At 37.8% G+C, this 23821-nt stretch overlaps 1 pseudogene; it reads left to right on the top strand.

Annotated features, from left to right (window-relative positions):
• Window positions 1–16674: 16674 nt before the first annotated feature.
• On the top strand, window positions 16675–23205 carry LOC117933425 (annotated as a pseudogene).
• Window positions 23206–23821: the final 616 nt, after the last annotated feature.

Here is a 23821-nt window from a genome sequence, read left to right as displayed (position 1 = left end):
TTATTAATTTTTTGTGACGCACATTTGTGAGGCTCCCCATTAAATCCTTCAAAACACTATAAAAATGGTGTGGATCAGAAACATTTTTCTTCTAAGAATTTGAGTAAGCATAATCTTTCTTTTGATATTACTTGCAATTTCATGTTGCAATAGCAGCTTGACCTTATCCCAACCACCTCATAACTGAATGGCAATTTTTTCTGGATCTCTTTCAACACCAATAGCAAGTGTAGATTGGGTAAACAGAAAAAGAAAAGGGCTAACCCCTTCAAGATTGACACAAAAGCTTCACGGTAATATTCCAAAATTTGGAGAAATACAAAACTCATAGGTCAACAAAAATCCTTCTCCTAAACATGATATCTATTATAAACCTTTTTTCCGGCAAAAAAATAATAGAATCATACAATGGATATATACAAATGGTGAATCCCAATTAGCATCTACAAAACAAACCTGTAGGAACACAATAGAGATTTTTTAGATCAACATATTGAGAAAATGACTTGACACTCAAAAAGAAAGGCTAAGAAGCTCTGAGATTTGATGTTTTGTTAATAAAGATCCATGAGAACATAGAACAACATATTTAAATAGTTATTTTTTCTATGAATAAGAAAAAATATTACATGAGTAACAGCACACCAATGCTTATTTGAATAAAGTGTCATTCATGGACAAAAACTAAAGAAACCAACTGGGACTAGGGGGCGAGGCCATGATATTATCAATTACGTTACACTAGGCAAGCTATAATTACCATTGAGAGTAGAATGATATATTCACTTCTCAGCAACTCCAATATCTGATAGAATCATATTACCCTACAGGCAGAATACAAACAACGGATGAAATGTGAGTTGCAATAATCAGGCAATCAAAATCACATTTTGAACAATATAGGAACCCAACATCCAAACAAAATAGTATCAACCAGAAACTGCTATTCCTTTCATGATACAAGGAATTTTTACCTCCATAAATTAATTACTTCATACAGAGTAAAATTTAAGGGTACAACAGACACCACCGCCTCATAATTCAAGAACCAAACCATCAAGAAGGCTATGTTGAAATCTAATCACCACATCCAAATAGGTATTTCTCTGGTCTCAACAAGTGACACAAGGAAATTTTTGTATCTAGTGAATACCTTTGCCTACATCTAGTACAAGGTTCTGTTTTTATCTTGTAAACATATATATACATCCAAACATGTATACACACACACACGTGTATGCAATCTGAAGTTCCCTAGAAATTATAAGTAGGTTTTGTAGGTACATGGCTATGACCAATTCTTGTCCTAGCTTGTAGTTCTAGGTTAGCCCAAGGGTGTACCTTTTCCAAATTTTCTCTTTATGATGTTGCTTTATCCCTCTAGGTATATATTGTTAATGGCCACAACCTCAGCAATTTTTTTCATGTTTCCATGCATGGATCAGTTTAAAAAGGAAAAACACATGATTTCCAGAGTTTCTATAGGTACAAGGTTAACATTTTTTGGTATTCATGCCCCAGTTTAGTCATTTTCATACTGACACGTGTTAATGGTGTTTTCTTACATGCTTATTGATGAAATCCTCCCTTCCCAAGTCCACAATTCATTCTAAGTTTATCAAAAGACATCAAGGCATCATAGAAAATCAACAATTCTAATATTGTAACATCTCCAACATTTGTAGAAAACACAAGATTCCATATTTAATCTCTAGATTGTAAATTAAGGTTCAAAACTCAAAAGCACATTCATATAGACACAAACCTCACTAGCCATCAGCTTTCGAACATTATTAGCATATAATTTTCCCATACATTACAAATGAGCTTAATTTGAGAGTTATACCCTGGCAATGAGAGAACCTGCTTTAGGCAACAATTCAAATCATGACAAAATTTTTTGGTCTCCATCTCATCCTTGTAGCAACATGTACCTTACTCATGTCATTCCTCTTGTGTGGAGCTACCATTATCTTACCAATAACATGCAAAGTAGATAATAAGACTGAACAAGAAATCAAAATTCCTGAAGTTTAGAATCTTATACTGTAAGAAGAGTGGAACTATGAGTGTCCAAGTGTGGTTGCTTGTCAAGAGTTGAAAATTTGGATGATTATTTGGAGGTTCTATTCAAATTCTTGGGTAGAATGATTAGAGAATGAAAAATGATTAAGAAATTTGGACAACAATAGAGCAAGTAAGAAAAATTCAGATCTGAAATGAAGCATGAAATAGACTAAGAATGATAATTAGTTCATTTGCAGCCCTTGTAAGAAGATAACTAAGTCTCTAAGTGTATTATTACTTTCCTTGTTCAAAATGGTACACGAGAACTTGTTTTCCCAAAACCAAAGCACAATCTTCTTAGGTGTAAGTGGATTTTTCACATTAAGCATTTACCTGATGGTTCTGTTGACAAGTACAAAGCTCATCTTGTCACCAAAAGATTTCAGCAATGACGGGGCATTGATTATCATGATGTTTTCAGTCCTGTTGTCAAACCCACCATTATACATCTTGTTCTTAGTATTACAATCAACCATGCTTGGTTTCTCTACTAACTTAATATTAATAATGCTTTTCTTCAAGGCCACTTGTTTGAAGATGTTTTCATGGCTTAACCATTGGGATTCATTGACTGTGATCATCCTAATTATGTGTGCAAACTTTAAAAAGATATCTATGGTCTCAAGCAAGCACTACATGCTTAGTATCATGAGCTCCACTAGTTTCTTCTCACCTCTAGCTTCACTAACTCTCATACTTACACTTGACTATTTGTCCTCAACACTAGTGGTGTCATGGTTTATCTCCTTGTTTATGTTGATAATGTTATCATAACAAGTGACAATGATGGTGTCGTGTAAAAGTTCATCCTAATCTTGCCCAACAATTCTCTCTTAAGGATCTCGAGTCTCTTTCTTATTTTCTTAGCATTAAAGTCACACACCATCGTCATGGATTATTTCTTTCTCAACATCAATATATTGGCGATCTCTTAGCTCACACTCACATGTCAAATGTGTGGACCCGCATTTTTCACGTGCGTCCCCACTCGATCGGCGAGACTCGCTTTTTATTTGTGAAAAATTAATTTTAGAAAAGTTGGAGTCGCCACCTATTTTATTTTTATTTTGAAGGGAAAATAAAACAAGAAAGAAAAACCCTAAAAAGTGACTCCATAATTTTTGGAAAAAAGGCATGTCTTTGAAAAACCCGAGTCTTGGTCCGGGGATCAAGTTACTTATTGGGAAGGTACCTTTAGGAGGTAGCACCCCTCTAAGCCCTAAAAAGGTCTCTACTGACAAAATTAAGGGAAGTGTGGCAATTAATCAGTTAATTATAGATACCTAAATAGGCTAGGTGATTTTAGAGAGTGGCGTGCCAAACACAATCAAATTGCAATAAAGGAGAGTTAGGGTGCGTACCTGAACCGCTCTTCAAGCGCTATCATAAAACATAAAGGTTAGTGTAGAAATGTAGCACACAACATTTGTTTTATTCAAGCAAATCAGGCATATATCAAGACATCCAAGAATCACGTCAAATATGAGTATGGTCATCAATGGCATACAAGTCCATAGAGTTCTAGAAAATAGATGAGAAGAGAGCGTACCTGGATAGCAAGCCAGTACTCCTCTATGGGAATCAAGAGCATCTCAACAATAAATACGAAACAAATTCATGTATATCATCAAGAAGAATAAAAAATCAACATATCAAGCAAACAATATTGAAGAAGGTATCATGAATGTCGGACCCCCCACCAAAGTCCATATTACTTTTGCACGAATCGATTCAATGAATTCCATTGTTTGGAATCATGAAGTTTGTTCATGCTTGTTGAAAATCAAGAAAATCATGAAAATAGTTAAAAATCAGATAAAACGGTGAAAGTGCATGCCCGAAGGAAAATGGCAGCAAATAGCATGTTAAAATTGGGATTTTATACCTAGATGCTCCTAAGATGGATTTTTCAAAGCTGGGAATATTTAGTTGAACAATGGTTTCAAAATTCAATTTAAAACAGTAAGTTCCCAATCAAAGAAGTAAATAGAGGAGAAGGTGTATGTAGTAAGGTTGCCATGATGGAGTGAAGTTTGGAGGTTTGGCTGTGACTGCGGTGTTGGTATTGTTTCTCTTAATTCAGGTAGGAAAAGTTCTCTGTTGTCATCTAACAATCGGTTCAAGACTTCTAGCACATCAGGTAAAACCATCTGTAGATAAAGGTTCAGTACCAAACACAGCTTTGCAGCCTATGTTCTCTCCTGGGATATCTCTAAAAGAAACAAGTGCACTGACTCCAGCTGCCACTGATTTGAGATTTAGTTTGGTATCGTCTACTCAAGCCAAAGGCTTTGTCTCATGAATGAAAGCCCCGTGTTGGCAATTTGTTGGAGAGAGGATGTCATCCGCATAAACAGTCTCGCCAGGAGTTTGGATGGCAGCCCGAGACTTTGCGACTGGCTCATCAGCTGGACGATACTGTCCTTTCAACTCGGCTTCAATAAAGCTAATAGAAGTTGTGCAACGAGAAACCTTAGCCATTAAAGCAGTATTTGAATAGGGTAATACATTTCCTAACGGCTTTGATGTAGCTCGATGAGACCATCTGATTATAGATCAATAAGTGAGTTAAAGGATAAATTTAGAATCCTGAGCTTCTTACAGTTACTCGATTCCCTTAGAATCTTTACGTTCAGCCCTGAACCTCTCTCAGATTGCTAATTGTTTTCTGGTATTTCCCCAATAAAGTGGTTGTTTCCCACACATTGAATACAAGCTCATCAATCTGCCCGCTTCCATTAGTGTAGGTCCAGTCAGTGAGTTCCACGAGATATCAAGTGATCAAAGCCTCCTTCTGAGATTTTCATCAAATGGATTTTAGTAAGATATGAAACTCTTCAAGCATGCAAAATATCCCTCATGGATCTGAAGAAGTAGAATCTTCAGTAGAATTTGTTTGATAACTTGATGAAGACTCTCTTTTGAGGTGGCCACAGCTCTTCAATGTGGAAGCACTCAATGCTTATCTATTGAACAGCCCCAGTTCTGAAATTGATTTGCTCAAGTTTGAACCAATTCTTGACCATTGAACACCTTCTAAGGATAAGCAAAGGCTAGGACTGCCAGGTCATAAGAGCCAATACCACTCGCTTGGTTTTTATCCACAAAATTTTTAACCATACTCAAGGTGCTCATCCCAGGAAGCTTTCCCAGTAGGTATTACCATTTGCAATCGGATATTCGGATGAACATCACCTGTACATCAGGGATTCTATAGATTGCTGTATCTTATTGCTGTCAGTTTGCACCACTGCCTGTGACGCTTGGTGTAAGCTTCGGATACCACGACCTAAACCAGCAATTGAAGGAGCTGCAGGGACTGATTCAACTGCACACTCAATTTTCATCTCCACATACAAGCAGCCCAGAAGCAAGACTATAGTATGTAGATACACTTTTAGGTGAGATCTCCAAAGCTTACCGAAATTGTTCAATACTCTTTTTAAAGGAACCGGGCGTCAAAAGATACTTCTACTCTTGAAGACTGACTTCGGGGTAATATTTATATATCTCCAGGATCTCGTTGCCAGACTGAATTAGCCCAGCAGTTCGGCTCCCACCATCCAATTTATCACGAGCCAAAGCGCAAACTGCTTCGGAGAGGTACTTATTAATTGTTTCCAATGCCATTGAAAATGCCGCAATTCTTTTCTGAATTTCTATAAATCGATCATACAACCCAGCATCCTGACACTGGCGAAAAGCTTCAAGCAGAAGTTGTTGTCTTGCTTTTACGTCGGTCAAAAGACGAACCTGTTCACCTTCTCCTCCAGCACCTCACGGACCAAGTAAAAGATAAATCCCACCATCCCTTAAAAACAATTCAGTGAGGAGTTGCTTCAGCACCAGATTTTTCTGCCATTGCTGATCTATATTGTCTCTTCCATTTCATTACAACTGTCCACCTCCCTTTGCTGCAGCTGCTTATACGTAATATTCTAATGCTGTTGAAAGATCACCAGCACGTAAGTACACTGATCCATACTGCTGGATTATGCCTGATGCCTCTGCTAAGACATCCATCACTCCCAATTTCTATCCTGTCCCAGCACCTTCTGAAAGGACCCCATGATCAGAGGATCCTTTCCATCATTAAAGCTATTGCATATGGGTTATCCACTGCAACTGGGATATTCTTCTTCTGAACAGTTCTCTCAATCATATCCTTTTGGGAATCTCTTTTCCTCCCAAGTGCCCGTGTATCTTTCTCCCACAGCCATGATGGCACTGGCATTAGCCACCAGAATGATGGAATTTTGAAAGGCAAAAGGCTTCTTAGGAGATAGGTGGTCAACAAGAACGAACTGAAAAGTCGCAAAACCAATCACTTAAAGTAGAGTTTCATAGCTTGAGAGCAATTATATTGTCAGTATCCAGCTTAAACCCCTCAGCAAATGCAAGGTGCCCCAATGTTTCTTGTGACCCACAAGCTTGTAGTTTCCATCATCTTCTTAATGAAAACACTTATGGGCTCGCAAAGTGGGTCAAACCACCTGCTCGCACACACCAATTCTGCGTATTTGAGAGTGAATGGGTCTTTCCATTGAATTGATTCATGGGCAAGTGTTAGAGATTCCAGTTCACGGGCAGCAGTGAAAAGATGGTTCCACCAGGGGTTTCATAGTCTCAACGACTTTTCATTCCAACAAGCCTATTTTTTATTATGTCAATACGCCTAATTCCATGTTTTCCACCAATTTCGTTCAGCTCAGATAGAAGAGATGGTAGAGAGAGCTCCTTCCCACTGACCACCAGCCTTCTTCATGACGCTTATCTTTGCAGCCTGAGCTATATTCTGGGAAGCAGGATGAAAGAGTGAAGCAGCAAACCATCCTTGTGCGCAACCAAGCCTAGCATAAGTACTCTGATTAACTAGCTGATTTGTACATTTTTCATGATGCAGTTTTCGTTCAGTGTGAAATGCATATGATACTCGAGCGTCCATGTCCATGCTGAAGTAGTTCCAGAATCCCCCACGAAATGTATGGTAACCCTCTATGTTCAGTGAGTCTGTTTCAGAAACACGATGAAATGCATGCAAAGAATACGGCAATTCAAGAGGTGCAATTGGATCACAAGGACTTCCCTTAGAAGCTTTCACCCTTAATCTCAGGCAATTCACGAACATGAGTTGTGGAAACATCATTAGGTTTAACCATAGCACCAGCTTCGATTCTTGTCAGACTGAATATTGTAAAATTGGTTCCAAAAGATGTATCTTCTCTCTTCTATACCTATTTTAGGCACACCATAAAGCAGAGGAAGGAGATATAATGGTTCGAATTTTGACTGATCCAACCCATTGTGTTTTCGGAACCCTGTTAGAGGAATTAAAGGTTGTCATGTCTTGTCCTTCTTTCAGTTTCAAGGATGAAATCTTTACTGCCAGTACCAGATGCAACAGTAGCAGCTACAACTACAGGTTCTGTTTGAATTGTTTCAGGTATTGTATCATCTGAGATTAATAGATCTTTTGGAACTAGACAATTTTGATTATTAGATGGAGTATCATCTTCACCATTAGCACCACTAGCATTGTCACGGATCTGCTGATGGGTTAATGCATAACCAGAATTTGCCAAAAGTTGATTTAGGACCCCCATCTGGTGAGGAACTCGAAGATAATCAGCATGGTTGGTAGCTTCTCGATGAGGATGCACATAAGGCTGCAAATAAGCTGTGGTTGCTGGAATATTCATCCGACATTGCTACTGTTTCAAAGACTCTTTAAGCTTATATGAACGCTACAAATCTTACCAGTATTGATGGCAATCAACCAAGCTAGTGAGTGCAACACTTCGTCTTTCATGATCAAATCAATCCGATAATAGGTCTCGCATCATGGCTGGTCATTTCATGTAAAAGACCAGTTTGGAAATAGTAACAAAAACCATTAGCATTCTGTTCATTGGGCAAGGGGTCATACTCTGAGCCAAGGCGAATCAAAAGACTGTCATTGGAAAATATCCTTCATAAATTCTTGGATTAAAATGAGTTTTTGCTAGCAAACTCTAATCACATTTATCTCACGAATTTCCTCAAGGACATGAGCATTTTTTATGACATAAGAAATGAGTCCTCTTTTGGCAGGCAACAGAATGTGTTTTGAAGAACAGACATGACCAGCTTCAATCCTGAAATCTTGTCATGAAAGTCCCCAAAATTGGATGAAGCTGGTGAATAATGGTCCTCTTCTTTTCAATCCCAAACCAACCATTCTCTGTATTCTGGCCATGTAGGAAGCCTTTCGGATTATAAATCTCGAACGTCACGCATAACCTCCAGTTCTGAACTTCCAGGGTACAGTCTCTTCATTAAGCCTTTGTTGTTTCTTTCCCCCACTGATATCGCAGTGGCTCAACTCAAGCAGCCAGCTTAGCAAGTTACACAAGCACTTCTCGGGAAGTTCCTTTAAACAGCATAGATGCTTCCCAAACATGAGTGAACATCGGCTTCAATTTATTTGCTATCCTTATTAAATTCAGTAAAGTCTTGTCACAGCTATATGAGTGCCATGGTTCCATCCTCAGAATCATCAGATTTAAGCTTCAAGTCCATGCCTGAGCTGCTTCGTTAATCTTGTCAGGGGCTTCCCTAGCTTGTCGAGTGAATGCTTGGTGGCTCCCCTGCTGCTGTGGATTTCCATGAAGTATGCCATATCCTAGGCAGTAATGGGGATGATGATTCCACATTCGCTTGTGGAGACAACTGCACATATACTGAATCAAATGGTGAAGAAAACTTTATCATGGAAGACATCATTTCCCTCCATTTCAGGCATGACTTAATTAATTCCTCCAAATAAATGCTCAGGCCATGACTTAGCAAACAGAAGAGTGCCTTGATGATCATAGCAAGAAAAATCCAGCATGCTTTTAAAACCACCAAGCTGGTTCAAATATTGTTGTAAGAGAGTGGCAATTACAGCAGCAACTGATTTGACTTCAGGTGGACATGCTGACCAGTCTTAGTAGCAAAGAAAAAAAGTGCGTCCCAGGTTGCTTCTCAACAAATTTTCCTCTTTGCAGTAGATACGGAGGAAGAACTGGAACTGATAAGAGTTCTGCCCTTAGGCACCCAAAGAAGGGATCAATGAAATCCAGACTTGGAATGTAGTCTTCTGGCTTGCCACTACCCCTTCTTCATCAATTCAGGTATAGAGTGTTTTATTTTGGATGACTTTGTGAGTCTCCCAGTACTTCAAATAGCCATTAAGGGAAACAATATTCGAGGAATTTTACTCCTGGGAATGCATCCAATCTTTCGAGATCCCCACCCCACCAATCTGATTACAATGGAAACAACCTCTTAAAGTATGGGAAATGTTGGCGAAGGATTGTCATTTGCAAAGTGCTTGCCGACTAAAGCCAGTGTATGATGCGTTTCTCTGAGTGAGCTCAAATGCCATAGGGTCACCTACATAGTAAATGTCCCTCATGCCTTGAAGTTCAATTTCCACTTTGCTTCGAATTCCCATCATCAGGCTCCAAGAGTGAAACAGGGGCCAGATTGATTGTAAAGCAGTTTTCAGGCAGCTGTAAGTGAAGTCAAGACTGATTAAACCAATCCCTTTCCATATGAGCAACTCACTAGAACAGGGTTATGAGAATCTAATCATATTACAACGCGGAGAATACTAGGACATCTATTTTTCATATTCAGTCTTTGAAGGCCAATAGCATGACCAAGGTCCTAAAACTGATTCTGAGGGTCAAGGACTTGGGATTTGATACTTCATACTGATATTCTCCTTCTCAACAGCAGGTCAAGAAGCTGCACAGAGGAGTTGGGTTTTTGCTCTTCACTAGTGTTCTATTCTGATTCATTGTGACTCATCAAATGAACTAGCATCATTACCTTCTGTCAGTAAACTATCATTGGACAGGGGAACATCCAATTGTTGATTATGCTGAAGTTCTGAGCTCCGGGTTTGCCTTTCAGCATGAGCGTTTGCTGGAGCAATACTGCATAATTGAGATATGAAATACTCCTCCAAAGGAGCCATAATAATGGCTTGACCATTATTAACAGCATGTGCAGCAACAAGAAGCTGGACAGAGTTATCACCATTCATGTTGAAGTCATCCTCCATCAGTGACCCAATCTGACCCATCCCAATTTGAGTCATACACATACATGGGACCAGTGATGAAGTGGTTTCCTATGGATTTTGTCCTCATGAGCAAATATTTGGATTCGTTCCAGCATAGAGGATTTATTATCGACAGCGAGATGACCATAAACTGCACCAGAAAGTCAAACTGTTTACCATTTCTGCAGCCCTCTTTAATCCTCAATTTTGCATCCCAAACACGACCAGAACGTTCTATGCTTTGAACATAAATCCTTTCTTTCCAGATTTTTACAAAGCAATCTTTATTGGTACTGACTTGAACAGCCAGCATCTGAGAATTGTACTTCCTAGACTGCATCATTAGTCTGAACATGGTGTCGATGAGGCTACTGATGAACGTATATCCTGCGTCCCAGATGGTAGAGAGCGCAGTTCAGAACCTCCAGAATGGTCTTCGGAAGAATTCTGCTGGATTTGATTCTACGACTTAGAAAGTTGAAACTGATCAGAAACTTGTGAATTCAGAGTTTCGTTATGGCGTTCCCCTCCAAGCTCGGCCTTTACTTGACTGCTTAGATCAGATGTCAGCTGAAACTGACCAAGGGCAGTGATCTTCATCAAAATCTGGTGCTGCTGACTTGATGGCTCCTGTTCCGATTGACTGGCTGATTGTGGCTTCATACGTACAACTTGTGCACTGTGCAAATTCGACTGATTGGGTATCAAAGCGGAGTTGGTTTTGGATATCAACTGCAAGCTAACTGAATTCAAATTCTGAACATTCATCGCTGATCTAACTGATGTTTTATAGAATAACTTCTCTGAATAAATTCCAAGCAAGCTGGTTTTCTTGGAGGGAAACTATAGCCTGAGTAGATGATTTTCGTCGATCAAAGGCAAATATGCAGCCAAAGAAGCTCTCACTTGAGTTTTCAAGAAACATTCGAAGTGCCTTGGCATGAGGATGTCAGCAGCGCGGTGATCTTGTCTTCATAAGAAAATTGGTCACATCAAATGCATAAATGAGAGGAATGCTTTAGCAAAACACAGGAAAGGAATTCCTGGTATAGAACTGATATAAGGCTTCAAAGCTTTCCAAAAATCCTTATGCCTAGACAAAGTGATTCTGAACACCAATAGCTTCTCCCGAAATCTATCTTTCCAATCTTAGTATAAACTGAAATCAGGGAATTCAATTAAAAACTTATGACCCGATGCTCCTTTTTCAAGTATCCCGATTCACCACAGGCCATAATTTCATGAAACGCAGAATCCAAAGAAAGTAACAGAACCACATCTAGCCTTTGCTCAAAGAGAACCAACACTTCATCATAAAACCCAATTGATCCAAAACAGGAAGGTAAGGAATTAATCAAATCTTCATCTCTGGACATTTCTTCAAACACACCGTAAGCACCTCAAATAGATTCAAATACCGTGTAGGAAGAGGGATAGAGAACAAATAAAAAAAAAAAAAGATGTAAAACCCGAAGAAGAAGAGAGCGGAAGACTTTGGTCAATAAACATAAATAGCTCCACTTCAAATATTAAATCCGTGGGCTATGGATAGAGAGCAAAATGCAGAATGGGATTTAAACAAAAAAGAACATGATCAAATTCAGGCATGGAGTCATGAATTTCAGACGACATCAATGACATATAAGAGAATCAGAATCCAAAACAGGGCAAACAAGTGAGTAACCAATCTCAACAAATCAATTTGTGGCCCTTTTCGTCCACCCCAATCAACAGTATATTAAATATTCAGAAACAAACGCACGGAGAAATCGAATATGGATAAGAATTCCAAGAGTGACGAGAAGCATACCTGGGCAGCCTTGGTTGCAATTCTTCTCTTCTCCAATTCCCTTGTGCTTTTCCTCCAAACGATCCCTGAATCTCCTCTCTTCCGGCCCCCAAAAAAAATTCCAGAATTCCTTCTCTCAATCCTTTCCCCTTTGCGTCTCCTCAATGCGTCCTCTTTTCTATGCGTGTTTTTCTCCTTGCAAGACAATCCCGGAATCTCCCAAAAAAAAATCCTCCTTTCTCCAATGCGTCTCCTTTCTCTCTGCGTGTTTTTTCCTCCTTTCTTCTCCCATCTCCTTTTTTTTTATATATGGCAGCCCCTTCTTGTAGAATATTTTGTTTCCTTATTATTTTTTTTAGTCTTCTCCTTCGAAAGCAAATCTTCCCAATTTCGAATTCCCCTCCAAAAACCTTCCAAGGGGAGGCCCACTTTCTTTAAACTCCAATGGTAAGTTTCCTTGCAAAAGCATGAAATTTTTGAAAGTAAATAATTGAATGAGTAACTAAATAAGTAAACAAACTAGGGGACAATAATAAAAAAAAAATAAAAATAATAAATATATATATATATATATATATATATATATATATATATATATATATATATAATGAATAATCAAGTTAAGAAAAATAATATAAAGAGGAAGAAAACAAAATAAGAGTGATTGATAATCATAAAACTAAAACTAAGAAATGAAAATAAACAAATTAACAAGAACTGGGCCCCACGAGTCATGCAACCGTGTAAGTCATACAAAAAGTGAGTCTAAAAGTGCCTAATGGGCCAAGTGTGCCAAAGTGGGCCTAGAGCGGTGCCTAAAGGCCAAGTGTATCTAAAAGCTATCCTAAAAATGAATGAAAAGTCTAAGTCTAAATTAGGGCTGCCAAGAGTCACAATAGGGGTTAAATAATTCCTCAACCAAAGTCTCCGAGGTGACTCAGAAAAAGGTAAGTCATATGAGTAGTAATGGGCCACCAGGAACTACCGTGGAGCATTGAAAATGAATTTTAAAGGCATGTGATAAAGGGACAAAATTGAGGGTCTACAAAATGCTAAACCAAGAGCCACACCACTTACTACATCTCCAACTCTTGAACTCTATACCGATACCGTCCTCTCTAATCCAACAGAGTATCAAACTATTATTGGCAATATTCAGTATATTTCTCACTCGACCTTAAATCGCTTTTACAATGAGTAAACCCTCACAATTTATGCATCATCCTACTAGTGCTTATTAAACTGTTGTCAAACACCTTTTTTGGTACCTTTGTGGCACATATGATCATGGTTTGGTTCTTTATCCCAACTCTCCTTTTCTTTTCATGCTAAAGATAATTTTACTTCTATAAGTGCTTACATCGTTTACATTGGTCGTAATCCTATCTCATGGAGTTCTAAGAAGTAAAGAATTGTTGCACACTCTTCTATTAAAGTGGAATATCGTTTTGTTGCATATACATCTACAGAATTACGTTGGGTATGTTCACTTCTTATTGAACTTAGTGCTTATGTTCTACAAGTGTCTATGATCTATTGCAATAATGTTGATACTACTCATCTCAACTCCAATACGATCTTTCATTCCTGCATGAAACATATTGAATTGGATTATCACTTTATTCATGAACAAGTTCAAAGTGATGCTCTCTGTGTGGCTCATGTTTACTCCAAAGATCAGTTAGTTGATGCGCTCACCAAGCCTCTTCCACATGCATGATTTCTCACTCTTCAAGCCAAGATTCAACGCTCCTCCTAGAGCCCCATCTTGTGGAGGCATAATAGAGAAACTAAATAATTTAAATATTAGTTTATCCTTAATTTAACTATTAATATTTATCTATTAATTATTAGTTTGAATTAGAGTAAAATATAAAGTTTGAATTAGAGTAGAAGTGTACTATTAGTTTGAATTAGAGTAGAAGATAGAATTTGAATTATAGTAAAATTGAAATGTATTTATATATAAATATTCCACATTATCAATGAGAATGTAAGTGTGGACCCCGCATTTCGACTCATGCATTTCCCACTCGATGGCGAACTCGATTTATTATTTGAAAAATGATTTTTATTGTTTTAGAAAAATGACTTGGAGTCATCACTTATTTTTGTTTTATTTTAAAGGGTAAACAAAATAAGAAAGAAAAACCCTAAGGATGACTCCTTATTTTGGAAAAGATGGTAGTGTGAAAAACCGGATTGGGTTCGAGGGTCAGGTTACTATTCGGAAAGGTACGGTAAAGACCGTAGCACCCCTCTAAGCCCCTAAAGTCGGGTCTCTACTAATGAGATGAAGCAATAATGACAATGGATGAGTAAATCAATGAATACCGGAATAAATCATGCAACGTGGGTATCAGAACATGCATAGACACTGATCAAAGTGAAAGTGGGTACATACTTGGGCAACGAGCCACCATGCGCTATCAAGAGAGAGAGTTAGTGCACAATTAAGGAATGATAGCATGCATGTCAGGGAGCAGGATAAATCAATCATGTATGATAATCAAATCAATCAATCAGTCAGTCAATTATAAAATTATTTATGTGGGGCCCCCACCAATGCCCGATTTATTTTAGCATGAATTAATTTCGTAAATTCCATTAATTGGAATTACAAAATTAAAATCTTGTTTATTTTAAAACAAAGGGGATGTAGAAATTGTTTGCCAGAAGGAAAGATGGCAACAAAGTTTTACTAAAAATGGGACTCTTGGGTGATCCTAAAAGTTCTAAGGATGAAATATGGGGAAATTGGAATTATTTGAAAACCTGAAATCGAGAAAGTATTTACCAAAACGAGGTATAGGGAAACTGCTTTCAAAATCAAGGGATGATGAACTGGGTTGATAGCTCATGGCATAAGAAAAGGAAAAAAGTTGCATGCCAAAGGTGGCCATGCAACTGGAAGCATGCAGTGGTGAGCTTAGGGAGGAATGATGCTGGCAGAGATGTGGGCTCCATCTCTTGAATCTGATCTATCATCTTCTCTCCTTTGTCCATGTCACTACCACTGTCACCAAACCATAGGCCTTCTAATCACGTGATGACTCCACTGTAGACTGTTTGATGCATTCTCATATAAACTCTTAAAACACCTTTTGAGCTACAGTCAATGCAGCCTCGTCTCGGCACATACATTTGAGTATTATTTCAGGAATCTGAGTGATAAACCCCTGAATTTCAGCATCCCCTGAGTCCTTGGTTAGCAAAGCTTCCAACTCCTGTGCAGCAATTTGGTACTTATCCAATGCATCTCCAGTATTCAACAAGGGTTTAGATATGCACTCCACGGATGTTCTGTGGTAGAAGCAGCAGGCAATGATAGTGCAGCAGCTCCCAATCCTTTTCCAACATTAGAGGCCTCCACTGGATGAACTTCAGGGGTAGGAGCCACTGACGAAAATGAAACAGAGTTAAGTTTAGAGCCATGAGGAGAAACACCATCCATCACTCCAATGCGTGCAGAAGGGCCACTGAGGAATTGGGCAGAACTGGGATCCATATCCTCAAGAATTAGATCCAAGAGCTGAGTAGCACTCGATCCAGTGGCCCCGGTCCCAGTAGAGTAGAAGCCTAGGCTAAGCTGTCTTGATGATGAAGCATAAGCGCAAAACAAACCAGAACTGCCAGGAGCCACCAGATGCAGCATGTGATCCAGCAGGAACTGCATTTGAGCTCTGTCCAGATTGATTTTGCCAGAGAAACCAAACGAAATCCTCATAAACCCGCTGTTGGGAATGGGACAAATGACCAGGTCTGGGGTGGAGGGCGTGGGTATGAAGGTTAGTTGGGTTACCTATGGTGGATACGTGTGGAAATGAGCAAGAGATGATGGTATAACTATGGGCTCGGTGAGTATATGGAATAAGAAATGGGTATGGTTACTTAATTGGGTGGGTATGAGAGATATAGATGGATGAAGGTGATGAGCATGACGGCGGGATAGGATGAAGAAGAGTGTGAGAGGAGCGACAGATGGCCATGCACGGGAGGATTGACGTTAAATAGAGAACGAGTGGCGAGAGAGAGGAGAGACATGGGTTAGTGCTCTTGCTCATGGGTGGCATGGGTGATGGGAGCAGGGTGTTTGGGATGGGTAAGGTAAGTTGTAGATGAGCCCAAGGCTGAGGGAAGTGGGTCGCTGCAGCATTTGGAGATGGTAGTAGCCATCCCGTGCATGAGTTTCTGGACTCGGATAGGTAGCGCTCATTGCTTGCATCCTCTTTGGGAGATGATAGCGATTTCAGGGCTGACGGGATATCATTGGAAGCATCAGGAGTCTCTTTCCATGCTCCAAACATCTAATTCATTGTATCTTTGCATTATGATTTCCACAGAAACCCCGACATGTAATAGAGACAAGACGCGGAGATAGAGATCCTCAGAAATGTATGAGTCAAACATAGCAGGCGTTCCAACAGCTTTCTTGTCCTGTGGGCCATGGCATGGCAACCTCTTCCTCATCCACATGCTTATCTTGATTATTTATTATAAGTGCCATTGATGGCTCAGCAGATAAGTGGCAGGTGCACCCTCTCTTGGCCAAAGGAACGCCAATACAGAATACGACTACGCTCGTCCAGAAGCCGACTGACTTTGGGTCATATGGGATTTCCTTGTTGGTCTTGGATCGGTTTCATTGGAGGGTGCAACCAAGGGAATCTGACCGGCGACTTTGACGCCTGGTTAGATTAGGACCGCTGGATATGGAAGTTGAGAGATGCGTAGAGACGGACGGCGAAGGAGGATGAGAGGGTTTAGAAAGAATGAGAAGGGCAAATGTGGTGGTGAAGCAAGTTACTGGCAGTGGGTATGGAGGATGGGAAGGTGATAGTGAGAGAAAAGGTATGTGGGGGGTATGATCAATGGGTTTAGAAAATGGTTGTGAAGAAATGATGCAGTGGGTATGAGGAAGAAATGAAAGTGTTAGATTCGGCATTTCAGGTGGGCATCTGGATATGGAAATGGGGTACTGGCTCACGATGCTAGAGGTTGGCTGTATACCAGAGCAAGGATTCCAAATTGCCTCAATGCTGCCACTGTGCACGAAACCCAGCGGGTAGCAAACACTGTATACGTATATTTTCAATGGTGGCTCACTGCAGCAATAATATCCCAATGCCAATTGACTCTCATACAACGATTTCGGCATATATTAAACAGATCCTAACGCCCGTTCTACAATCCTTGGAACGACGTGTTACAGCATGCCAATGCGGACCCAAACTTCCAACATGCAAGAGAAGTGGGAGATCCTGGGGGAATAAACTGGCTAGCGAAGTCCATGGGTCATACTGGACTTGCACTCAATGCGATTCATTAACGGGGACTGTAAGACCATGAATCTTATACACCCAATACTTATGGTATCAAGTCGAGCCTGTCATCCATGGCGTTTCGACCTTGGCAGCTTATTCATAAAGCTTCACACTATCTCAAACTTCCAGCGTTGCGTCCTTGTCATTATGCTTCCAAGAAATGGGATAGAGTGCACGACTGCGCTAGATCTCATATACGGAATCGTCCTCAAGCATGACCCATCATCGAAATGCCTTTCGATTATCCGAGAAAACTTGATTAATATATTCTGCGTTACCTTCAGCAACATTGGCAATCACATTCCCTGTCTAGGAGGATAACTGGTTGCTCTTCGTGGTGAGTTCGGTGTCGTTTAAGCTTCTCCATTGCATCAAAGGATAGCCAGCCAAAAGGGAAATGATACCATAGATGATGAAGGAGTGGCACAGACAGATGAAGCAGTCAAGAGGTATCCTTAGAAGTCCTCTGCGGATGACATTTTAAGGGCTTTGTGATACTCTGAAGCATAGGTACTCAGTTATGACCTCCAATCCTGATATAGAACACTCAAAACAGGCTCAATCTACTCAACATGCTCTTCGGGCACTCCATAGAAACTAAGCACCTGTAATCGCAGCTCCCGCTCCTTGGATTTGCGTTCTCAGATTGGAGATGCACCAGTCAAAACACGCCGCGAACAGACACCAAAACAGAGAAAAAATAGAGAGGAAAATTGATAGAACCAAACAAAGATGGGTGAGATGGGAGTTGGTTAAGCAAGACCTGGTCTCATAATTCATCCACAGGCTTACCAACTAGTGGGGGAAGAAATGGATTTAAAGAGAAATGATAAGAAGAAGACCTTGAGATACCACATGGATAAAACTGGTCCAGATTCACATCATTTCTCTCAAAATGAACCCAGAAAAAAATATATGAACATGTAGTCATAGTGAATCCAATGAAAACATAGAAATCAACAAGAGCAACCACATGATATCCACATGCAAACTGCTAAATAACACCCAGCTAGGAACAGAGGGGAGCGAATAACAGAAGAATAATGGAGATAAATGAGTAGCATACCTGGAAAATGCTCTTTCGAGGTTCTATCCTCTAAATTATCAGAAGAAAACCTTATCTACTCCTCCGTAGGTACAACATCCGCTTCCCCCTCAACGAAAATTGCCCCTCAAGCTCTCTCCCTCTCTCTCTGTTCTTTTCCTCACTCCCTGAAAAGATACAATGCTTCAGAAAACTCTCTCAAAAGCTCCCGGAGTCCCCCTCCCCCCTTCTCACCGTTCTTCCAAAAACCAGCCAAAAGCCCTCTTGAAAAGATCTTACTCTCCTCTCAATAACTCTCCAGAATGGCCGCCCAAAAGCACCTCCTCTAGCTCCCTCTCCTAGCTCCCGAAAACTCCCCCCTCCTAATCACAGCCCAGCCTCCCCAAAAAGCCATCTGCTCTCTGCCAACCTCGTCTTTTCTTTCTCTACCAGATTTGCCCCTCTAACAATATCTCCAGAAACAGCTACCTCCAAGCACCACTACTCTGCAACCTCCCCTTTCTCTCTCATACGCGTCTCCTAACGGCCTGCAGAATCCCCTTCCAGCATAACGGCTTGTAGCTTCCTTTTCAGAATCTTCTTTACAGATGTCGTATCCTCATTGGTCCTCCAAGCTACTAGCCTGATTCCCTAGCAGCCATCCACGAGTCGACAAGTGGCTCATTGAGGGCCTCCATCTGGTAAGAAAGTGACCTGCAGAAACGCTAAAAAGTGAGGCCCCAAAATGGGGGTCTACAGTAAGGCAATAATTTCCAAAATTCTCTTTAATTAATTAAAAAAAATCATTAGAATTGATGATTTTTTATCTTGACTTTACTATACGACAAGAGTTTAAACATTTCTAATTCAAATTTGATGATTTAAACATTGTTATTTCCATTTTCAATGAAGGATTGAATTAATATAATTTATGGAATTTTAGTTTGTTAAGAATCGGATAGATTATGAGGGAAAAATAATGAGGTATGCAATAGAAGAATTATGGTTTCAATTTTGAAATTTTTTGGATTGATTTTAGATTAATTTCTTATTCAAATTAAATTATTTGTATATTGTCTTGTTTTATTCTTAAGTAATAATCCATCAAAAATAAATAAATATCTAAATTTTCTTAAGAAATTGAAAAAAAAAAAAAAAAAAGATGAAAAGAGAACCTATTTGAATCATATGATTCATATTATTTTTTCTTAATAACATATTTACTAATTTACATAAAGTTGTCCATAATTTTCAAAAATAGATTTAATTTTGTTATAAGTTATCAACAACTATCTTTTTGTCAAAAACAATTACCAAATATGGTTCTAAGTTTGAAAATTTGTTTTCAAAAACAACCCTCAAGCAAATTCTTAGGTCCATTTGGCTATGTTTTTTAAAACTTGTTTTTAAAATAGCAAACAAAAACAGTTTTTTTTTTTTTTTAAAAAGCAAGAGCATTTGGCAAATGCATTTCATAAAAAACTTGTTTGAATGAAAGAATTTGTATTGTTTTTAAGACAATGTCTTACTTTTATTGTATAAGAATTTTATAAATTTAGTTTATATTAATGTAAAATCAAATTCAAGTTAAGTTTCATTTAAAAAAATAAAAAATAAATTTACAACTATATATAAGTTAAAGATAAATAATTTTTTAATTATGAAATATTTTTTATTCTAGTGAAACAAAAATTACTATTTTAGTATTTATTTTTAATACAAATCAAATATGTCCTTTAATTTTATTTTTTTTCCATTTGGCCATGATTTTTTAAAAATTGTTTTTTAAGTTAAAGAACATAAAACAATTTTTTAATGTTTTATAAAAATAAGGTATTTGTCAAGTTGTTTATAAAAAAAAATACTTTAAAAATAAAAATAAAACCAATTTGTTTGGATAAGTTGTTTTTAAAAATAAATTTTCTATTTTGATTTTATAAAAATATTATAAATTCAATTTATATAACATTAATTAAATTTAATTGAAGTCTTATTGAAAATAAAATAATTTTGTATTACAAAGAAATTCAAAAGAAATATTTTTTAGTAAAACATGAATAGTATATATTATAATAAATCATCAATTATATTTTTAATAAAAAATATACTATTTTATTATATGTTAGAAACATAAGAATATTAACATATTTTTGTAAAAAAAATTTGCCTAAAAATAAATAATAATAATTTAAAATAATAATTGTCAATATATTTTATTTAAAATGAATAATGAATAAAGTTTAACTTTTTAACATGTAAATGAGTCAAGTTTTATTACATGCATACATTTAGTACTCAATTTCTACAATTAATTGGATCAATTTTTTTTATTGCAAATTATTCTTAAAAGTTAAAGGATTTGTTAAAAAAAATTAAATTATTAATTATGTTTTACTTATTTATAATTTATTTACCTAGTAATTTTTTTTTTAAATAGTTGTATATATAGAAGAAATATTAAAGTCATGACTCATTATACATCAATTTTATTCTTTTCTTTTTTTTTTTTTTTTTTTTTGCTTTGATGACTAAATGATCTATTTTTGAGTTCCAAATTATTTTAAAAAAAAATTAAATTCAATAAAAACTATCACTTGATTTGAAGTTTATTTTTCTAGTGGAAAAATTTATAAAAATATAGTTATGTGTAGAAAAGAAATAATAGAGTCATTATAAACCAATTTTTATCCATGAAATTATGGTATTAATAAGAATATTGTTTGAGTTTTAAAGTATTGTTAATTAATCCAACCTATTAAATTTTATTTAATTTGAAGTTCATTTACTTAGTGAAAAAAAAAAATCATAACATAATGATTCTATATAGAAGAGAAAATTAGAGTTGTTCTAAATTAATTTTTATTCATAATAGAAGAGAAATATTAGAGTTGTTATAAATTAATTTTTATTCATAACATTCTAATATTAATTGGGTCACTATTTAAGTTTTAAATTATTTTTAAAATTTCTAAATTCATTAATGAATTTAACACATTAAGTGTTGTTTAATTTGGAATTCATTTATCTAATGAAAAAAAATCAAAAATAATAATTCTATATAAAAGAAAAATAATAGTCATTTTAAACTCATTTTATTCGTAAATTTTTTATATTAATTGAATCAGTATTTAAGTTTTAAGTTGTTATATATAGTTACTATCTATTTCACTTTATTTTTAAAATTAAAAATAGAAAAACAATATCAATGTTATGAATTTTTAAAAATTATTTTCTATTTTTAAATCACTCGTCAAATAGGCTCTTACTTTCTTATAAATTACCATAAATTTGAATTTTTGGGGCTTGACATGGTAACTAGAAGAAGCCAACCAAAATTAAATTTGCAACCCCTCCTAAAATATTAATCCAACAATACTCAAAAATCATTTTGGGTCAGCTCTCCCTCTTTTATGAGCTTGAAGCCTTCCACAACATCATTTCTCTCAAACTAGCCGTTGGGGAAGACCGTGATAACTCTCTCTCTTCCCTCTCCCGCCCAACCCCTCCTTCCACCTTCTTTCAAAACCCTAAGCCCTCCCCGCCAAAACATTATCCCCAACCCGCATTCTCACAAAAACCCCAACTTCGAGCCCCTCAAGAACCGTCGGATCCGCCAACTCGACGTGGGCCACCTCAACCATGCACTCTCCTCCCTTGATCTCATGACCCTGCAAAACGCCCCACCAGACCTCACCACCTACTCCATCCTCCTCAAGTCCTGCATCCGATTCCGCAACTTCCAACTCCGGAAACTCGTCCACCGGAAGCTAATTCAGTCTGGACTTGAGCTCGACTCGGTTGTGTTGAACACTCTGATCAGCTTGTACTCCAAATGTGGCGACACCGCAACCGCTAGGTTGATTTTTGAGGGAATGGAAAATAAGAGAGACTTGGTTTCATGGAGTGCGATGGTCTCATGTTTTGCGATTAACAGCATGGAGTTGCAAGCAATTTGGACATTTTTTTATTTTCTCGAATTGGGTTTTTACCCAAATGAGTATTGCTTTGTGGCCGTGATTCGGGCTTGTTCAATGAGTTGGGGAGATAATTTATGGGTTTGTGGTGAAAACCGGGTATTTTGAGGCTGATGTGTGTGTTGGGTGTGAATTGATTGATGTGTTCGTGAAGGGTAGTGGTGACTTGGCTCAGGTTATAAGGTGTTCGAGAAAATGCCAGAGAGAAATTTGGGTACTTGGACTTTGATGATAACTAGATTTGCGCAATTGGGTTGTGCCAGAGATGCAATTGAATTGTTTTTGGATATGGAATTGAGTGGTCATGCACTGGATCGGTTTACATATAGTAGTGTCCTTTCTGCTAGTACAGAGTCAGGATTGTTAGCACTAGGGAAGCAATTGCATTCCCAAGTTATACGTTTGGGATTGGCTTCAGATGTTTGTGTTGGTTGTAGCTTGGTGGACATGTATGCAAAGTGTACACAGATGGGTCCGTGGATGATTTGAGGAAGGTATTTGATCGGATGCCTGAGCATAATGTTATGTCTTGGACCGCAATTATCACAGCATATGTGCAAATTGGAGAGTGTGATAAGGAAGCTATTGAACTTTTCTGCAAGATGATATCTGGCCGTGTACAGCCTAATCATTTCTCATTTTCAAGTGTTCTCAAGGCATGTGGAAACCTTTCTGATCCTTATAAACATGCTTTAAGGGAAATGGAGAAATTTATTAGATAATTCAAGGTGAATACAGAAGACTACCCTCGGTCCAAGGGTGCCAAGGAACTGCCTCTGGCTAAAACATTACCTTGGTACATATATGGATCTTACAGAAGCACTAACCCTTGCATCTAAACCAATCAACCACAAAGTATTACAGGACAGAGAATGAGAGTAGCTATTGCGAGGCACTACCTTCCCTCCAAGCTGATCGTCATTGTCGCATTTCGTGAAGAATTGGTACCCCGACTGGATTGTTCATATGATCCTCAACTGACATCTCCCTGGAGTATAGAGTAGGCCTGGGGGCATTTGCAGGAGTTCAACTTCACCTTCTAGCATCTCCAATGCCTTGCTCATTGAAGGGCGATCCGTGGGATTCATCTGTACACACCATAATGCAACTATGACTATCTTCCTTATATACTTGTGTTCTCCTCAGTGGCATCTCCAATTTCCATGTCTTCTCCTTGATCTATTCGATCATAAATCCATGATGGGAAGTATGTTTGGCTTTGCTCTAGACATGTATTTGCATGCTTCCTTTTTCCCACCATTTCCATTAATAACATTCCAAAACTATACACATCAGCTTTATATGAACACCTCCAATGTTCTTGTAGAATAATTCTGGAGCAATATATCCTAATGTTCCTCGAGCAGCAGTTAGAGACACAATGCTTTCTTCTATTGAATGTAATTTTGCAAGGCCAAAATCAGAAACTTTTGGGATAAAGTTTGCATCAAGAAGAATGTTGTGTGGCTTGATATCAAAATGCAGAATTTGCATGTCACAACCTTGATGTAAGTATTCAATCCCACAACCCACATCTAGTGCAATCTTATA

Source organism: Vitis riparia, chromosome 16, assembly GCF_004353265.1.
Source record: "Vitis riparia cultivar Riparia Gloire de Montpellier isolate 1030 chromosome 16, EGFV_Vit.rip_1.0, whole genome shotgun sequence".
NCBI lineage: Eukaryota > Viridiplantae > Streptophyta > Magnoliopsida > Vitales > Vitaceae > Vitis > Vitis riparia.
Note: the sequence above shows the minus strand (reverse complement) of the source record. Positions and strands in the feature narration are given on the sequence as shown.